The 18,799-nt window shown below is 43.0% G+C and overlaps 1 protein-coding gene and 1 long non-coding RNA gene across 10 annotated transcripts in view; one reads left to right on the plus strand and one right to left on the minus strand.

The window, feature by feature from the left end:
• The window catches only part of CHD2 (chromodomain helicase DNA binding protein 2), a 96,703-nt gene that overhangs the window by 67,101 nt on the left and 10,803 nt on the right, over window positions 1–18,799 (minus strand). For 3 of the 9 annotated variants that reach the window (XM_013181852.3, XM_067003767.1, XM_067003766.1), the window contains 4 exons: window positions 18,550–18,770; window positions 9,938–10,017; window positions 1,315–1,386; window positions 497–586 (listed from right to left, as the gene is read on the minus strand). The gene's annotated coding sequence lies outside the window, so the exon portion shown is untranslated. Of the gene's footprint in view, window positions 1–496; window positions 587–1,314; window positions 1,387–1,501; window positions 1,961–1,998; window positions 3,627–3,971; window positions 4,433–9,937; window positions 10,018–18,549; window positions 18,771–18,799 lie in introns of those variants that run through there. The other 6 variants (XM_067003769.1, XM_067003764.1, XM_067003765.1 and 3 more) reach the window with 4 other exon arrangements.
• Window positions 9,747–11,942, plus strand: LOC136791686 (uncharacterized). Its single transcript, XR_010834185.1, has 2 exons — window positions 9,747–10,015; window positions 11,835–11,942. It is a non-coding gene; the product is annotated as an uncharacterized lncRNA (long non-coding RNA).

Genomic DNA, 18,799 nt, shown 5'->3' on the forward strand with positions numbered 1-18,799 from the left:
TAGAAAGCTGACTGATTTCTACTGCAGTAAGGACAGACTTTTTAATTCAGACAGTGTGGGTTTAGGCTTTTGAGAGTAAATTTAAGTTGAAAAGAATTTCTAAGTTTATTGTATAAAAAATCAAAAGTTAAAGCTAGCAAACATTAGTTGCAAACAAATCAATACCTTGAACTTAAGTAATAAAACTCGAGAAATAAACTGGATGTCATTAGTAGCAGTTGCAACCTTCACAAGTAAAGCTTTATTCTACAATGTGTTATGGTCATTTCAGAATCTTAAAAAAAGGTCTTATGGCTGACCATAAAAATCTTAGGAAACGTTTTAAGAGACGTTAACGCTACATTGCTTAGTACACAGTGCACTTGAAAACTGTTGTTAAGACTTGAAAGGAAATTCAACGTGGTCTTAGCTAAAGCATTTAACGTGTATTTTGCTTACCAAAATTTACTTCTAGAATTTAAAAAACAAAAACAAAAAACAACGCAGTGTAACATACCTGGTGTGCACAGTACTGAATTTTGATCAAGGTCTTTTACTTGACCAGCCATCTGAATCTTTGGAAGTAACAAAAATATCCAGTACTACCCTTTAAAGAAAAAAGCAACAAAACAAACAGGTTTGTCTGAAAACAAAGATACGTACAGATTTTACCTACAGTTCTAATGTTCTTAACCAATGCAAACTTTTTGAAAATACAGAACGTGTCTTTCAATTGATAAAAATTGTACCTAGAGTATTACAAGGTAATACACTATCTTTATTTGCTAAGGGTTAACATTCATGTCTCCAAATAGGAGAAAGAGGCCTCAAAATATTCTTCTGCACAAATACCTGAAGTCTAGAGTTATTTGGCATATACAGATTTTACAATATGCCCAAGCATTAATGCTACGAACTCATTAATTACAAAAAACACGCATTTTTTTGAAGTTGAATGCATGTTTCCACGGGTGAAAAAGGGCAAATGGAACATTTGGGTTCATATGAACATATTGTCATTTCCCACCAAATACAACGCATATGTGTGTGTATATGTATATACACATGATCTCCTTTTTAAAAAAGCCTTAGAAAAGCTAAAAACAATACAGAAGCAACATATACATCATTAATTTTTTTTATTTTTATTTTTAGTAAATCTAAAAAGCCTTCTTTCTACACTTACGGTAGAAGTCCAGGTAATTTATAAAATGTACTCTTTCCAATTTAAAAATAAGATTTTTTCCCTCCCATCCGCACATTAGTGAAAAAGCAAAACCCAAGATAAAAAAATAAGTAAATGAACATACAAACAGAAGTTGTAGCCACTCTTACCTAAGAAAATAAGGTACGAACGATTCTTCTGGAAGCCACTCAGGAACTAAGATATTGTTCATGGAATTCTACCTAAGAGAAAACAGAAAGTATGCAAATTTTCAGCATTTTGTTTCATAAAAGGAGAACAAGTAAGATGCTTGAAATATATTGATGTTTATATAATTAAGTTAGAAAAAAAACTTACGATAGCAGTAACTGTATCTTTAGAACTCAACTCTAAAAATAAAAGTACGGGTGGCTGTACATACTTGGCTAAGAAAAACATTGGAGATGAAGAGTGACTGACATACAACATGCATGATCTGTGTTTTTGCATGAATAGCTCTCATCTGCTCTCCTGTCTCCCATCACTTTGGGTACACAATTAAATACCTAGCCAATTTAATTTTTCCTTAGAAGTAATTTATTGCACAATGCCTCTCAGTCCCTCTACTTCTTTCACATTAAAGTCTCAAGAAGTAGACTATGCAAAATTAAATGAAATTATTTTGCTATTGCTGAAGGTTTTAAAATGGCTTCTGTCATTAGCTTCTGTGAATTTTAAGTCACAAGTGACTTGATCTCCCCAAATAAGGTATCTTTTATTGCCCTTTCAAATAGTATAAAACCTTCAGGTCCTTTGACCTTTAATGAGATCCCAAGCTATGCTCTTTAAGACAAGGAACACCGTATTTGAATTACCTTTAGTCAACTTCTCTCGCTTTTGTGAAAAGGCTTAACCTTGAATTTTGCAGCGGTTATATTTACCACCATTACTTCATACTCGAGAGTAAGTTCAAAAATCATTCTGTTAATATGCAGGTAATTTTAATACTACGTCAATGTTACAGGATAAAATATCTAAATTAAAACTCCAGCACCCTATATATATAAAAATGCAGAATCACTAAACATATGAAAAATTATAACAAATTCTTTCCAAAGACAACTGCCATATTGATTTCAGTAGCTAAAAAACAACTCAAAACTACCTCAAAAAAGTCCCCCAATATATTGAAAAATAAAAAATAAAAATACAGAAGACCCCCACCTAAAGCTAGAACTTTCTTTTCAGCAAAGTGTGCATGTCAGAACCTGTTCTACACTACAGAACTGTTGCTGAGGTTATAAAACCACTATAATCCGAATCTAAAATAAAGATACCAAACACTTTGCATAAAGGTGATAGAACTCCAATGGCTGCTCAAACTTCTATTTCCACCTCAAAAAAAGAGAACTTAATTGTTGAAGTGATGGATTCGTATTTTCAGTGAAGAACCGAAAATGTAGATTTACCTCAAACCGCAGCATTTAAAACCTGCACGGAGTTTTATAACCTTGTACAACTATACAAGAAATAAATCCTTTAAATACGGCTATACACAATCACCAATTAAAATTGAAGTTCCCTATTTAATCTTTACCTCTGGCTTTACTGGAGCGACTTTCTATACATTTGGAATTACAATTTTGCCCCTAAATAGGTAATTGTTGAATGCGAGCCAATGCAAAACAAAACATTCCATTTAAACTCGCATTTTTAGAAAGTCTCGCAATAGGTGTTGTACAACTTCTAAATTATTAACCGACTAAACAACGATAAAAATGCTATATAAACAGAAACGACTGCAAGATGTCTGAAAAAAGCATAAACTGAATACTAAAAACAAAACTGTCACCCAATAAACGCTTTTTAAAAGCTTTCACTGTCACAGACAAACCCCTATCGTGTAATTCATATTTAACCAACTACCTTTGCTTCTCCTGCTATAGTCTAAATCACAACTGTAGTATTTTGCCAACTTTAAACTGTAGACTTGGCATGACTTTTGTTTTTTTTCTTATGCTTCTAAGTTTTTGCATTGCCACTTTAACTGCGAAATTATATTGGATTCAATTCTTAAGAGTTTTCTTTAAAGTTTAGCACCTGAACTACTGTTTTTCAAGTGAAGTAAATTTCTATCTATTGTTTCAGTAAGTAATAAGCTGTCTCATCCGCAGCCTCTTTTTTTTCTTACTGGCTTGTAAGGAGTTAAAAGCCAACACCCCACAAAAAAAAACCACCAAGTTTTATTTTTAAGAGAAAAGGACATGGCGTCTTTGTTCCTACAAACTCCGCCGACGGAGCCCGCTTCGTGCAGCACCGGGCACCGAGCGCTCTTTAAAGACCTACGGGGCTAAACATTTCCCCGGTGATGCAGTCCAGCCCTCGGCCCCCCCACCCCCCTCGCCGCTGCTGCATTGGAGTTGGAAGGTGCTGTGCAGCTGCCCCCGAGGGGCTCAGGTCCGCAGCCCCCTCTGCCCGTGTGCCCGTCCCCGTCCCCTCGGGGTGCAGCCCGCAGCCGCCCCCATCCCCTCGCCGCACCGGGCTGCGCGGAGCCCCTCGGTGCTACACGGGGGGGGGGGGGGGGGGGGGGCGGCTCGGGGAGCGCCCTGCGGAGCGGGAGCCCCTCGGCGGCAGCGGGGAAGTCTCGGAGCGGGGCTCCCCTCACGGCACCCCCAACCCCGACCCCCTCCAAAACCCCTCAGGGGGGCGGCGGAGCCGAACGAGGGACCCCAGGGAGCGGCGGCGGCGGGAGCGGCGGCGTCCCCCTCCCCCCGCGGGCTCCAAGGACATTTTGTTTTTCCTCTCAAGGACAAAGGACAATGAGGAGCGAGGGGCCCCGCGCACTTACCGGCTCCGCGCAGCCCGCTGCCTGCCAACGGGGGCCCGGGGCGCCGCTGCCCTCCTCGCCCTGCCCGCGGCGGGGCCCCGGCTCGGCGCCCGCCCGCCCGGCCGCTCGGGGCGAGGCGCGGGCAGAGCGAGGCGGCCCCGCCGCCATGGCGCTCCGCTGCGAGGCAGCCCGCTGCCCGCCCGCCCGCGCTCCGTCTCCCCTCCAGCCCCGCAGCGCCGGGCCCGGAGCGAGCCCCGGAGAGCGGCGGCGGAGGCCGGCGGCCGGCCCGGGCGGCTCGGAGCGGCGGGGGGGAAGCGGCCGGGAGCCGGGCGGCGGCGGCGGCTGCTCCCCCGGCCATCTTGTGCCGTGTGTGCGAGCGGCTCTCGCCCGTCTCCTCTCAGCGCCTCGCTCCCCTCCCCCCGCACAACATGGCGGCCCGCTCGCTACTCACTGCGGCGAGGAAGGGGCGGGACCGGGCCCCTGCCCCCTACCCGCGCCGCGCGGCGGCTCCCCCCTCCGCTCGCGCCCCCCCTCCTTCACGCCCCGCCCTCGGCTGCGCGCGCGCCGCTCCCCGCTCCCCATTGGCCGCGCCGCGCCCTCCCCGCCAGGCCCGAGGGCGCGCAGCGCTCCCATTGGCCGCGCCGCGCCCTCCTCAGGCCTCCCCCTCCCCGCACACACACGGCCCGGGGCCCCCCTCGCGCGCGCGGTGGCCGCCGCCTGCCATTGGCCGCCCGCCCTGCCTCTCAGCGGCCGCCGACGAATCCGAGCGAGCCGTGAGCGGCGCAGGCCGCTCCCCATTGGCTCCCGCCCGCCTCCCCGCTCCCGCCCAGGCCGCCCCTCAGGGGGCGGCGGGAGCTGGCTCCGAGCTGGCTCCGAGCGCCCGCCCCGGGCCCCACCTGGCCGGGGCATCCCCAGCCCCGCCCCGCGCCCGCCGGGGCTCCGCGAACCCCGCTCCGAGACCGGGCCCGGCCTCAGCGGCCCGGTCCTGTCACAGTCCCGCCGCCGTCCCTCACAAAGTCCCCTCTGTTCTCTCTCAGCCCTGACAGGGCGTTATACGTCTTATATACACATATATATACGTGTTATATACATGTATACACATATATATACATGTTATATACATATATACACACATATATGTACATATATACACAAATACATGTACATATATACACTATATTAAATATATGACGTGACATATATACACACGACATGACACACACACCAGGCGCTGGCCAGGCCCAGCGCCATCACCTGCCTGCCGCCAGCCACCACCTCGTCAGCACCTCCGCCAAACGCCTCAGACACCAGACACAACACGGTTATCGCGCTTTTTTTAGCCAACGCCATAGAAACTGGCTCCGATGCCAACCTCGCCAGGACACGCGCTCCTATTTTGACTACTGCCATGGAAACCAGATAGCTGCACGATGGGGGCATTCCCCGTGTTCTGGGCTAGTGACAGATGCCCATCCACAGTGGCTCTGTGAGGATGTTCCTCTGCAAGAGGCACACTCAGCTAACATGACTGGATGACATAATTAGTATTTACATGCTTCAGCAGTCACTTTGAGTGATAAGCATGCATTTCTCCTCTCATTTGCACAGCTTACTCCATTAAAAGCAGAGAGGACGATGGCCCATTCTTCCTTTTTTATCTAATAATGTGGGTTGGTACTGCAGCAATTCAATCAACAGTCTTTAAAAAGATTGGGAGAAGTCTCAGGAGCTAGTCTGGGCACTTGAAATCGTGCAACTGGACTTCAGCAGCAATCTCCTGAACCAGGGTCCTGGAAAAGCCAGAAGTATCTGGTCAGCTGGAAAGAATCATTTAGTAATGTTCCTGAGGATAAATGACTTTGAGCTGGGACGTATTTCTCCACAAAATACAGAGAAAAGCAGACCTCTCAGTGTAGGATAGCTGGGGACACATTGTATGGTAGGAATGCACAAAGCTGCTGGCTTACAGACAGTGGTGATACAGCGGTAGCAGTCTTCAAGAAGTGATGTTGGTGGCCTGCACAGTGATACGGGTACCACAGTCTGGGAGCCTCCAGCCAAGGAGGTAATGGTGGGGCAAACCAGCAGATATGCCTCTCACTGGAAGAGAGCAAAAGGCCTTTTACATTTTTTCCACAACAAGAAGAACTGAAGTTCTGGTCTGTGGAGAATACTAAGCGCAGGGAGCCTGTTCTGCAACTTCATCTCTATTCAGACTCTTGCAAACTAAAAGCTAATCCTCTTGCTCTCAGTGGAACTACCCATGTGTAACTGTATGCAAAGGTGTTGGCACACACAAAACACAGGTGCTGCCTGTGCTCCTTAGAAAAATGCTAACAATGAAGAGAGGGGAAGGGCAACCAAGATGAGGCTAGATAAAAGTAGGGCACAGCAAAAGCACTGCTACTTATGCAGGCATTTTCACCCAACGTTGAAGGTATGACTTCACAGCAAAGATAAAGACTTGAAGTTCAATGCACTACTCTCAGTCTTGCTGTTGCTTCTTCCCCAGAATACATTTCTAGAAAAACATAAAGTTTGATCACTTGCGATAGGCACATGAAAGGATAAAAGAGATCAAACACTCAAGACATAATTGCGCTTTGTAAGAATAGCGTGGTTCTAGCCAGAATAGTTTAAGGTTATAACTGAACAAGACCTAACCTGTAGGCTCAAACCCTTATCTGATCTTCTCTAACACCACCAGACTAATAGATCATTCCTATTTATACTTCATGTACCTTTCCCGATAGAAATGTTTTTAAAGTGACTTACTGCATTGCTATTACATATAACAAAAAAATTACTGGAAGTCTAATATCCTAATGAAACATAGTCCATCCTGCTCTTTTGCTTCCTGGCCACCAAGGCCTAAGTTTCAAAAGAGCTTTCAAAAGAGCTATCCATCACCTCTTCTATTTCTTGGCTTCAAGTGAGTTACATGTACGTGAATGTGAGTATGGCCACTCTCACCAGTCACAACACTCATCGGACAAATTTGCCGTTCACACACCAGTGAGAGTCTATCTGTTTGCATTCTTTTTTTCCTAATGAAATAGGAGAGTGCTAGTCTCCTTTTTCACACTTTTATCTCCCACGGTCAGCTATGTATAAACACCGAATTCTTGCTCCTACGGCCTTTGTGGTTACACCAGTTTTTTCCCTCCAAATCCAGAATTTCTGTGCAAATGCAATTTCCTCCATACAGAGTATTCTTTCTGTTTTAAACAACGCTTTCTTTTTCTTCTTGCTTTGTGTATCATTAAACCTAAATACTTCAGCCATGTTTTATGAACCACTTGTCAGATAATGAGACAACAATGTTTCCATTACTAATTCGGGAAATGTTCTCTGAGACTGCATCGGGACTGCTAGAATTCCCAATATAGGCACACAACTTCACTTTCTAGTACCCACCCAAATTGTTTTCTTCTACAACCTTTCTTCCTCCTCCCCAGCTTCCACGAGGACTGTTATTATCCCTTTGGGACAATATGCAAATACACACTGTAATTTCTCAGGGCAGTGTCCCTGCCTGCCCCAACATGCCCTCTGAAACAGAGGATACCAAGAGGTCGGTGAGAAAGCTGGTTCTTTAAGATACGTTACGTGTTCTTCGGAGCCACAAACATAATGGAAAGGCCAGAGATTTGACAGCAATATTCATCTAAAAGATTAAGCGTTGTATCTGCCTTTTGAAGTGGAGAACAGGAGTCTGAACAAGATTGGGAGATGCGCCGTTTCACAAAACTTTCCTTCAACTAAAATTAACATTTTCCAGGAGAAATCAGTAACAATTTTCTAGGCCCCAAACCAAACAGAATAGTTTGGATTATTTTAACAGAGAATATGCGAACAGGATAACAAATGTCCTTTGAATACAGCAAGATATTTTGTGGTAGGCATTTCAATTCTTCCAGGCAGGGCGTTCACAGAAATTGTTGCTTTGTCCCAAATTAAGTCTATTGCTACGTATTATTTTTGTATTTTTGTACGTAACATGGAATATGTACTACAGCAAACAAATAAACAATCTGCTTTTTTTTTCTTCTGTTTCCTTCCTCAATAATTCACTACTAAAATCACAGTAATTGTCCAGACAGATACAAATTACCCTCTATCACACTTCTGAAAACCTGTGATTTCGGAGCAGCGTGCACAAAGAGGCTGTGCAACTATAGCTATGCCCCTGCTGCTTTCTTTTGTGGACTTTCCATAGCGGCTAATATTGATTTGACTAAACTTTGACACAGAGTGATGTCAACAGACAGAAATGTAAATAAAGACAAAGTTCTTCCAGGCATGGAACCAACGTCTCCATGTGACTGTAAAGATTATTATGTTATATTGATCCTAGCTAAAGATTTTTGCTACTGTCACAAGGCAATCAGTAACAACAGCACCAAGAATGGTAACAATTCTAGAAATCAGCTCATGCTATTCATTTTCTCTGGGTCTGGAACTGGAATTCAAGCCCAGACTTTTGTTCCAGCCTGTAATGAATAATTGCAAACACATCTACACACAGAGAACTTTTGCATACGCCCTTTTTGTTTCTATGATTTAACACTGAAAACCAAGATTATGTTAATATGGCCGTTTCGCCAGCACTTTTATGGTGCTCATATTTAGAATGATGAACCCTGTGAGCAGCAAGAAAAAGACTTATTACCGGGAATAATTAGAAACAAATTCTCATCAGTGTCATAAGCATATGGTAAAGAAAAAAATCTTTCAGTCTGCTAAGCCAAACTCCAGTGTTTTTGCAGTTTATCCCAAATACAAGCTATTTTAACCAAGATCCAGCTTTTCTTACTCATGTTTTCAAAGAAAAGCAAGTTATCAATAAAAGTATAAGTCATAAGGGAAGTAAGAAATGGAACCAATATATTTTGAGGGATTTAGTCTTCTTTCCTAAGCAAATTTTTAACTTGTTGGTCATAATGCATCAAACAAATGGTATTGTTTCTGCACACATGATCTAGTGGCCTGGGCTCAGATTTTAGATCCAAGACCTCCTAAACAACCTACCCAGCTCATTATTTCAGTTTTGCATGAATTCGTGTATACAATAAGGAAAAAAAAAAAAAAGGAGAGGACTCATTATTATGCTTTGTATTAACGAAGGAATATACATATATTTTTCTTGAGAAATCAAGACCACTTTTTTACGGACCACTTTCTTTAAGGAGCTCTGAAATTTCAAGTTTGTTGCTTTTATTACAGATCATCTCCAAGTTAGCCCCTGTTGCCATCTTAACCATAAGAAATAGTAACCACCTCAGTCAAGGTACTTTTGCTGTATTTTGTCAACATTTAACAATTGCTTTAAATGGCAGTTGTAGAGGTATAAGAAAAGTGTGAATGATACATCAGCCCTTATTTTGATTTTAATATTTTAAACCTCTAGATTGATTAAAACATAGAATTTGGGTAACTGTTCAGTATGTTTAACTACCTCTTAAAATAAGACACTGGAGCTTGGAACAACAAATCTATTTCTTTACACCTTTTTTAACCTTGGCTACCTATACAGAATGATCTAGTTAGTCAAGTTCAGTTCCTAGGGTAACTATTAAACTATTCTTCTTGGCTTGGAAAAGTTTTAGAAGAAGACTGGGACATGTTAGAAAAAAGAAAAACTGACTGGCCATTTTGCCTGTACCTAGTCAGACACTAGAATTTATAGAAGTGCTAACAATATTCTTTACATGAAAAAAAAACTGATGCAACTTTGCTTATTAGTGACATCACCTTTGAAAGCAAACAAGAAAACAACATGGACCTTCCCAGGAACTTTAATACCAATAGCTACCACAAGGAAGGCAAGTTGTATAATTTGAGTTACGTACTTTAACTTCTCTGTACTAATGCAGTTTGTGGGTTTGGAAACTTGCAGGACTGGAAACATGCAAAGATTAGAAATATTGATAGGGTTTAAAATATGTTTAAAAGTTAGAAACTACAAGCAGTGTTCTTTTTCTTACCATTCTGGCTGTGTATATGGTCTGTGGAGTCATAGAAGTGTTCTGCTGAGCTGGGAAATGGTCATCATTTTATCTAGAGTCTGAAAAAAAAGCATTGGCAAGATTAAGAGAGCCGTGCCCAACCTCACGCTTCAAAATAAAGATATCATTCTCTATTTTCAAGATATTATACAATTGGTATGAGAAGAAAACATTTTATAGTTTTTAAGAGAACTCTTCAGAAAATGTGGAATTTAAAAGTTGCTGGGAAAAATACATTTCGGAAATTCTAGACAGTAAAAGTAGAAATGTATTTTAAAACTCAAAAAAAATGAAACTCTAGGATGATTCATTCCCTGTGCAGATTTAAAGCTCACTTTCCAAAATCATTCATCTGTCCGTCCTTCAAATTTATTTTCTTCAAATGTGAGCCAGTAATGCTTGATTGCTTAAGTGTTTAAGAAATATGATGAGAAAAGGGAAAATAGACTTAGCACGAATATGTGTTTACACGTCAAAGTCAAGGGAAAAAACAATTATAAGCTGTAATTTTTATCTTCCATTAAATCTCAATTTGGATTCTAGTGAAGCGAGACTTAGGAAAGTTTAGATGACAAACATAATGAAAAGCAAGCATTCCTTCTTAGTAAATCTCTTTGGAGCTTTGGAGGCATTGGGGCTTCATGCTAGCCTTGCAAACGTGATAAATTTCACTCAAATTGAACAAGATAAATTACAACTACACTAGAATGAAGAGAGAAACAACCCAGGCCTCTGAAAATGAAATACAGAACTGGAATTTTTATTTCAAGCAAGTTGAACAATTTAGTAATGGCCTGTTTCCATAACAATCTTCATTCTCTTCTCTTGTGTACAGGTAGCTCCATAGGGCACTTTATTGATTGCTGTATAATAGTTGACAAAATGATGCATTATTCAGCAAATTGCCACATGCAGTGAAAAAGACCTATGCTTTTCGCTGAAAGCTTACAACAAACATATACTTTTTTAATTGTATAGACAGACAGCGTGACAAAGTACTGAATCACCCTTCTGTAATGGACTGTATACATAAAAGAGAAGAACTCTTATATTTGTAGCTCCAAACAAATTTCTTTATATCTGTCAACACTTGTAAGATGTGGAATCAAATCAATTTTTGATGTAGCGGTACTATAGCACAGACGTGCTTGGATTAGAATGTCACCTTCCCAGAAATAGCTTCTGTGTCAGACTGATGTTACCAATGAGGTTTATTTTCTTCCTAAAGTCGATTCACTATACACTGGCTCCTGCCAGCGCTTTATCCAGTCAGGAGCACTCATCAGGCTGGGGACTCGAGAAGTTTTTTGCATGTCAGGCATGTCGTCCATTGAGAATTAGCAGCTTTAATTATTGCAGGCAACAGATTTGCATGCTGAAACAAATACTCTCTCTGACCGAGCCATCAATGGTGATAATCTTGTCTCAGCTTTCATTCACAGTTTTTTGTTGTTGTTGTTTTTTAATATTTAGTCAAAGATGAGTATTAGAAGGCTAATTGGTGATAGAACATGATCAGCCCAAAAACATGATTGGTGATAGAACATGATCAGCCCAAGAAAACACTGTCAGTACAATACTACTGCAGAATGGGGCCAGTGCCTTTTTGAATAATTAGGGCAGAAGCGTGAACACAAATATCTTGGGTCAGACATCCACAGTGCTTGGTCACTGTCTGAAAAACCTGATCACAACTTTCATTGTGATTTCACCCAGCAGAAGACCTGGATCAGGCTTTACATGCCCAAAAGATCACTTATTTTCTTCAAGATTTAATTGTAGATTCAACAAGAAGTTATTAAGTCACTCTACAAGCATGTCTCATTTTAGAAACACTTAATTTAATAATAAAAGCTAAGATACTCCAAATATACAGGCCTTAAGTTATGCATCGGTGCCTTTAATTCAGCTCTGAGTCAATAAGGTCAGTAAAATCACTCCAGGTTTTTCTTGGTGTGTCTAAATGGAATGTTGTCCTAAGGATCTGGAAGCATATGAAGTGAATTTAGGAATGAAATCTGTGAATTTTGCGTAAGAGTGAGCATATCCTTTCGCACATGTACGTACAACTGCATCATTATTCCTTGTGTTCTCCTCAGCGTTTATTTTTCTTACCTATTTTTATTAATAATGGAAAAAGGAATACTAAAAACTAAATTATGCTAGCTGTTTCACCTTTTATTCATCTCCTTTAGCATACTTCTAAAACCTTCTCGTGAAACCGAATATTGATTATCCAGAGACCAAACGTCAGACTGTTAAGCAGATGTGAATTGGTCCAAATAAAACACGTTTAATTAGTAAAACTATCTACAGTTTTCTTGTAACACAAGCCATTCACGTTACTGGTATTAAACAGTACATTTGAACACTCTGACCTAGTACATAAGATAAACAAGTCTCCACAACATTTTGGGGAGAAAATGTATGGGGAACATGAGTTCATATGTGTAGGAAATAAAGTAAAATGCTTGAAAAATTTAGAATCATAACACAAGCAAAACTGAAATACTGAGTTTAATAACTGACTTTTTTCTTAAACTCAATTATTAAAATATTTCACTGCTGGCTAGCATATCAGGTGCTGATAAGGAATATTCAGGGACGGTACTTTTGCTGCATGAATGAAATCTGTTCTGTTTAAAAGATTAATAAAGGATTATCTTTATTTTTCTATATACACACAAAGATAATAAGAATTAGAACCAAAAACGAAGTTGAAGATCAATTATTTATATGCAGAAAGTCTATTCAATTGATGTTAAAATGTAATTAAGATCAGGAAAAAATGCAACCTAACTGAGAGGTTCAGAAAGGCATATTACTATGTGCTGGAAAAGTAATTTTTATAGATGAATACTATTTTATGCTTTATATTATTATTAAAATGCAGAGTCTTACAAAAACAAACCAAAGATGTACATGAACTTTGTACTAGAGCTCCATACTGTATTCACTGCTGGCGATCAGTGCACACTGCATTCAGGGTATGCTTGACCTGTGGATTTAATGTATACCCAGCAGAGTATAAAAGTGTAATCAAGAAAATAATGATCTTGAGGTGGCAAAAAGGCCTCTTTCCATTGTTTTTCTGATATGAAGGAACCACTGCCTCAGAGAATTCTTCACGGATGACTGGCTTGAAAGGAGACGCCCCTTTAGAGCCAGAGAGGGGATCGGACACCTTGAAAAACTGAACTGCAGTTAACATGGAGAAATCTGACTGCATCCCGGTTTTCCTTGTGACTAAAGCTTTCTGAAATCCTGGCACTGTATTTGGGTCCTTTCCCCTCCCTGGCAGCCCCAGCTCTCCACCCCATCTCCTGAGCAGGGCTGGGTGAAATGTGCCATGGGCTGGGGTATTTCTGGGCTATGCATCACTGACCTGACAACCGGCACATCGATGCTGACAGCCTGGTCAGCAAGAACGGCACACAAGTGAGCCCTTGCACTCATTTTGTACTTCTTCATTGGAAGCACTTGTTTGTCTCTATAACCCACAGCTTCCCCCAAACTGAACTGAAATTTGTTGGAAACCGAGCATCAGATCAAAAGCTGAAGGCCTCCAACAGCAGTTTCATCAGCCCTGCCTCCTTAGGAAGCCAAGATAAAAATACAGCTGCATGAAAAATAAATGAGCAGCTTTTCCTGACTCTGAAACCAGAAAACAATGACACCAAACCAAAAATCAAATGCAACAATCTCTCTTGTATTCCCAAATGCCAGCATTAATGCTCTCTCTCCCAGAGCCTCATTAAACAAACAAGCCATATAATGCACTTTGAAAGGGAAAGATCCAGGAGTGGAGAAAGTAAACTCCAACACTGAGGACTCATGACAGAAATACTGTTTTTGCTCTAAGGATTGTATACTGAGAGAGATTCAGTCTAGCTGCATTCCTCGCAAAATCAGTGTATTTATTCTCTCGATCAAATGAGCAGTTCTGCAGCACTAGAGCTAGTCTTTTAGATCAAAACTTAATACCTGGAAGCCATGACAAAAAGCACCAATGTTTTGTATGCATCAGCTATCCTCTCCTACCACAGCCCAATACTCTGCTTAAAAACACACCTCAGCTTCAACTAAAATACTTCATTTTCCCTGGACACGTCTGCTCTGGCCCCACCATACTGGGTGCACAGATGCCCCGTCACTCTGGTTGTTGTAACTATGAACTTGGTGACATTTTCAGAACATTACAGTTTTTGCAGCCTCCTGGAGAGGCTCGGTTTCAGTTGCACACTGATTCCCCCCGGGGAGTACTCTGCACTCTAACCACTTTTTTTTTTTCCTTCTTTTTAATTATCTGAAGTTTAAAACTGAAAGCCTCTAGACAGAGGGAGGGTGAAGGAGGAGGGAATCTCTTGTTTAAAATCAAGACGACGACCAGCTCCCGCAGCCACAACATGGCTCCTCCTGCCGCACCACTGCCGCTTCACAAAATGGCGGCGGCTCTGCTGATAGACGCCTAGAAAGGCGCTCAGCATCCCCCCCCCCCAGGAAGCCACACACCCCCCGATTTTTTTTTCCTTCGTTTTTCTATCATTTTTCTCTCTTTACACTCAATCCCTGAGGGGCTGCAGATCCTGGCAGAACTCTCCACAAATCCCTCATGCGACCCACACAGCCGCTTTGCTTCTGGTGGAGGGGGCAGCCTTCCACACCCTCCTGCAGCGGCTCAGGCTGTCGGGGGACACCCCAAATCCTCCCTCGCCCCAGCATTTCCAACCACGGCGCGATGCCGGGGCTGCAGAGCCGATAAATCCGCGGCCCGTGCCCAGCGCCCTCCCCTCCTCCCCGGCACAGAAGGCGAAGGCAAGCGCTCGGCCGCCAAGCCCCGCGCCGCGGCACCGCCGTGCGGTGTTGGGTTTCTCGCTGTAGTGCGTGTTTTTGCGATGATGGGGGAAGGGAGCTGCTCCCCCCGGCCTGACAGTAATCTGTTGTAAAAAAAAAACTGGAGCTCTCGGAGCCAATTAGTCCTGGGGTTAACCGCTTCGCTCCTGCGAAACTCGAGCCTCTCAGGCGCGGGCTCGGTGAGGTGAGAGACCCCAGCGTCCCGCTCAGCTCTTCACAGACGGATTTTTCTGCGCTTTGTTAAATACCTCCAGGGTACAGACTGACCGCTGAAACTCCCTCGGGATGTATCAGAGTAGGGCAGAGACTACAGAGCTGGGACAGCAGCATCCAGAGCTTGTGCGCAGCCCAGTTCTGTTAAAGGCTGGGTGCATCTTCAGATCTGTGCCGTCCCATGGTGGAAGCAGTGCTTTTCCTATGCAGCCTCCCCAGGCAGAAAAACACCTCTGTACACTCAAAAAACTAGGAGAGCGATAGCACAACCCGTTCCCCCCTAAACATAAGTGTTTTCATAATCCCCAGGCTGTGCCCAGACACAGAGACACGCTTGAGACCTTCCTGCAGCCATCTTATTTTTTCACCCCTTAACTGCATTAGGAAAAAAAAAAAAAGTTACTTTTCTATTCTGCAGACTGTCATAAATTTAATGCCTGAGGCAAAGCGGCTCATGGCTTGCTGCGAGCTGCTGAATGAGGTGGGGAAATAGGATGCAGGGGGAATTCCTGGCCTCAGCCCTTTCTTCCAGGGGCAAGCTTGAACACAACTCAGAGCAACAGCAGCAGGCTCCCACTTGACCCGCCGGGTCGGCAGACCTATTTTTGTGCTCTCTTTGTATTCCATGACGTACAAAAGAATATCGGATCAGACTGTCAGGGAAGCCAGGAAGACTAGCAGTGTTTATACGGCATGCTGAAGTGCTCTAAGGTATGGAAAGCAGGCTCCTGGAGAGGCCATCCTAGTGCTGCAGGGCTGCTTCCAGCCCAAGCAAGAGCTACAGCGTACAGGACAGACCTATTCCTACAACACCAGCCTCTCTCATGGAGAAAATGAGGTCAAATCTCCCTCCTTGCCCCTCCCAGGAAAGGGTACAAGTGCATGGGGAAGGAGCTTGCAGGGCTGGCACCGTGACATCTCATTTCTAAGCGTTGGGAAGATTTCTGGCTACGTTAAAGTTCAAATCTACATTCAAATAAACACGATGGGGGGGGGGGGGGGGATGTATTGCAAAGCAAATAGCAGATTTAGGCTTGTGAGCTGTTAGAGCCCTGGCAGTACAAGAGCTCTCTTGTTCCTGTTGCCTCCTACAGCTGCATTCACTAAATATATCCTGTGCAGAGAACTGCATTTCTCCACCCCTTTCGCAGCCCAATCACATTTGCACAAACACCACCAGGCTCCCCCGGGACATGCAGTCAGGCAGCAGTGATGCCCTAGTTACAGGCATCGTGAAGAATGGGAGAGACTAATAATGTCTCCAGCAGGATGAAACTGTTATGGCCACAGGTTATTCCCAAGAGGGAATGTGTGCAGCTGATTGATATTTATTGATATTTAACTGATAAAGACATGGTGGCTTGCTCTCCAAAAGATACGCCCCATTTGTATGCCAAAATCAGTTACTTGAAAGTCACCCAGTGGGAATGACTTCTATGGCTGATCAGAACAAGAACTGGTGATCTTAGAGCACCTTCAAGCAGAAAATACATGGTCACCTCTTAAAAAAAAAAAAATAGAAATTCAGCTCCTGGCAGATTCAGAGATGAGGAGGAGTGTTCCGTGCCTTGGGGACTGGCTTGCCCACAGAGAGGAATCCCAATTTTACCTTACAACAAGCCAGAGCTTTGCGGCATCTTGTCTCAAGATGTAAGAGGAGGCAAGCAAGCACAGCAGCACATGGTGCACTGCAAATCGCCTCTTTGGGCCACCATGCAAAATCTACAAGCTAGAGGGATATAATTTGGCACCTTTCGAAGGTGCCAAAAGTAAAAATACTTTCTGTAAGTTTATGAGCCCAGTGCTACCCTCTGCTGCATGGACTGGAGGGAAACATCCAAATGTTGGCCAAATGTAGATAAAAGCAAACTGGGGGAGAAAAGCACATGCTGCACTATTACACAGCTGCTGCCACCTTCCTCCATGCAGCTGTGGACCGATAGTATCTCTGGTGGAGAAGACTACAACTGAATTTCCACAGGACCAAGGTGCTTCCCCCATCGCCCACATTTGGCTCTTCACATTTCCTGTTCTCACATCGCACCTCTTACTTGCAAGGATGCAGATTCTGGCACTATGGAGCCTCAGTCCTGGCCCCAAAAATACTGCCATGAGCACAGTAACAAAGACGAAGAAGAGCTACACCTTCTGATATAGTTAATTCTACAGCGGATCAAGTTCTTCAGGGGGGAGGGACAGGAAAGAAAAAAAAAAAAAGAGGCATCTGGGTGATTTTCCTCACTGTCAAGCTGCTAGCCAGCAGGGATTTTGACCCTCCTGGTCCCTGCTTCTTCCTTTCCTCACAGTTTCTTATCTCTTCAACACCTCCAGCCCTTCTAGCAGCAAAGCAAATTTGACAGAATCTGGTCGATTTTTCAAGCAATCTCATTTCAAGAAGTCAGTGGGAGCTGACTATATCTTGCAAACAAACCTCACAGGAGGGAGAATTAAATATCTCATGCATGACCTTAATCTGTAGGATTTTGCAGATAGTTTTTCTTGTAATCTCAATGCTCAGAGCTTGTCATGCATTCAAACCGTAACTGTAGCCCTACAACATTTTGCAAAAAAAGGACCCAAATTCATTTTGATATAATTACACAGTCACATGAGTCCATGCTTGCTGTTGAATAAATGTAAATACTGAGTATTTGGAAATAACTGGTAGACTAGAATCATAAAGTATAAATAACAAATCAACAACAACAAAATATAGGTTAAGTACCTATTATATAAATAGGACTGGTCAGTTTTAGATGTCAAATTCCCACAAAGGAAAATGACACAAGTTATGTATGAAGAATCTTTTTTAATATCACCATTTTTCAATTTGCAAACAAAGAATAAGAGCCTAAATTCATACTGAACCATCCACCTAAAGTAAGAGCCTTAATTTCAAAGGCAATAGTATCTTCTGAGGTATTAAAAACCTTTGAAATCAGATAGTTCATTTACAAGACGGCCATAGGTCCCCAAGCTTAATTAAAGAGTTGAAAGCTAGAAAAGTTGGAAAAGTGCTGTTTTGTTGTGCCTTTTTCCTACACATTTTCTCCTCCTTTGCTTTGCTTGCCTTCCTGAAACAAATCACCCTCAAATACCATTCTAATTTTGTATGTGGAAATTGCCACTATTTGAATTAGTGACATTGCTGTAGAAGAATCCTGAACAGTTTTTGCTGCAGTGGCTGTACAGAAAATGAGCCTTGACTGCTGGGGACAGAAGTTAGCAGGACTGACAGCACCCAGGCTCTGCTTCAGAGAAGGGTGGGCAGAGCCGAGTGGTTTTATACGCTCTGACCTTGTCAGCTTACTGGATCCTCTGGATTTCTGAGCACATGAAGAAATGGGTATTCCCATCTATGTAAGGTAAGGAAATACAAAATATGAAGGCTGATGTTACGACTAAGATGCAGAGGAGCCCCAGGAGCGTGAGCTACTCTGAAAATCACTACAGTTCTGAAAGCAAACGAAGTCTTAAGAAACCAGGATCTGAGGTTTCATTCCTCAGACAAAGCAGTGACTCACCCACATTCCTAACTGCTCCAACAACAGAGGCGAACCCTGCTCCTGGCAGACCTGATCCTCCACATTTTATTGTGCCGAGCAAATCCAGAGCAAAGTCCAGCAGAGGTTGGCGGTGCATTGGAGCAGAGAGAACTGGGCCAAACCTGCTTCAGAAAGGGGCCCTCCTGCAGTAGTTCGCCTTCTTGGAAAAGTCAAGAGTTCAGACCTCCTGCTTTTCATGTCTGAAAATACAATGAAAAGGAGAAGAGCT

This window comes from Anser cygnoides, chromosome 11 (genome assembly GCF_040182565.1).
Source record: "Anser cygnoides isolate HZ-2024a breed goose chromosome 11, Taihu_goose_T2T_genome, whole genome shotgun sequence".
NCBI classification, from domain to species: domain Eukaryota; kingdom Metazoa; phylum Chordata; class Aves; order Anseriformes; family Anatidae; genus Anser; species Anser cygnoides.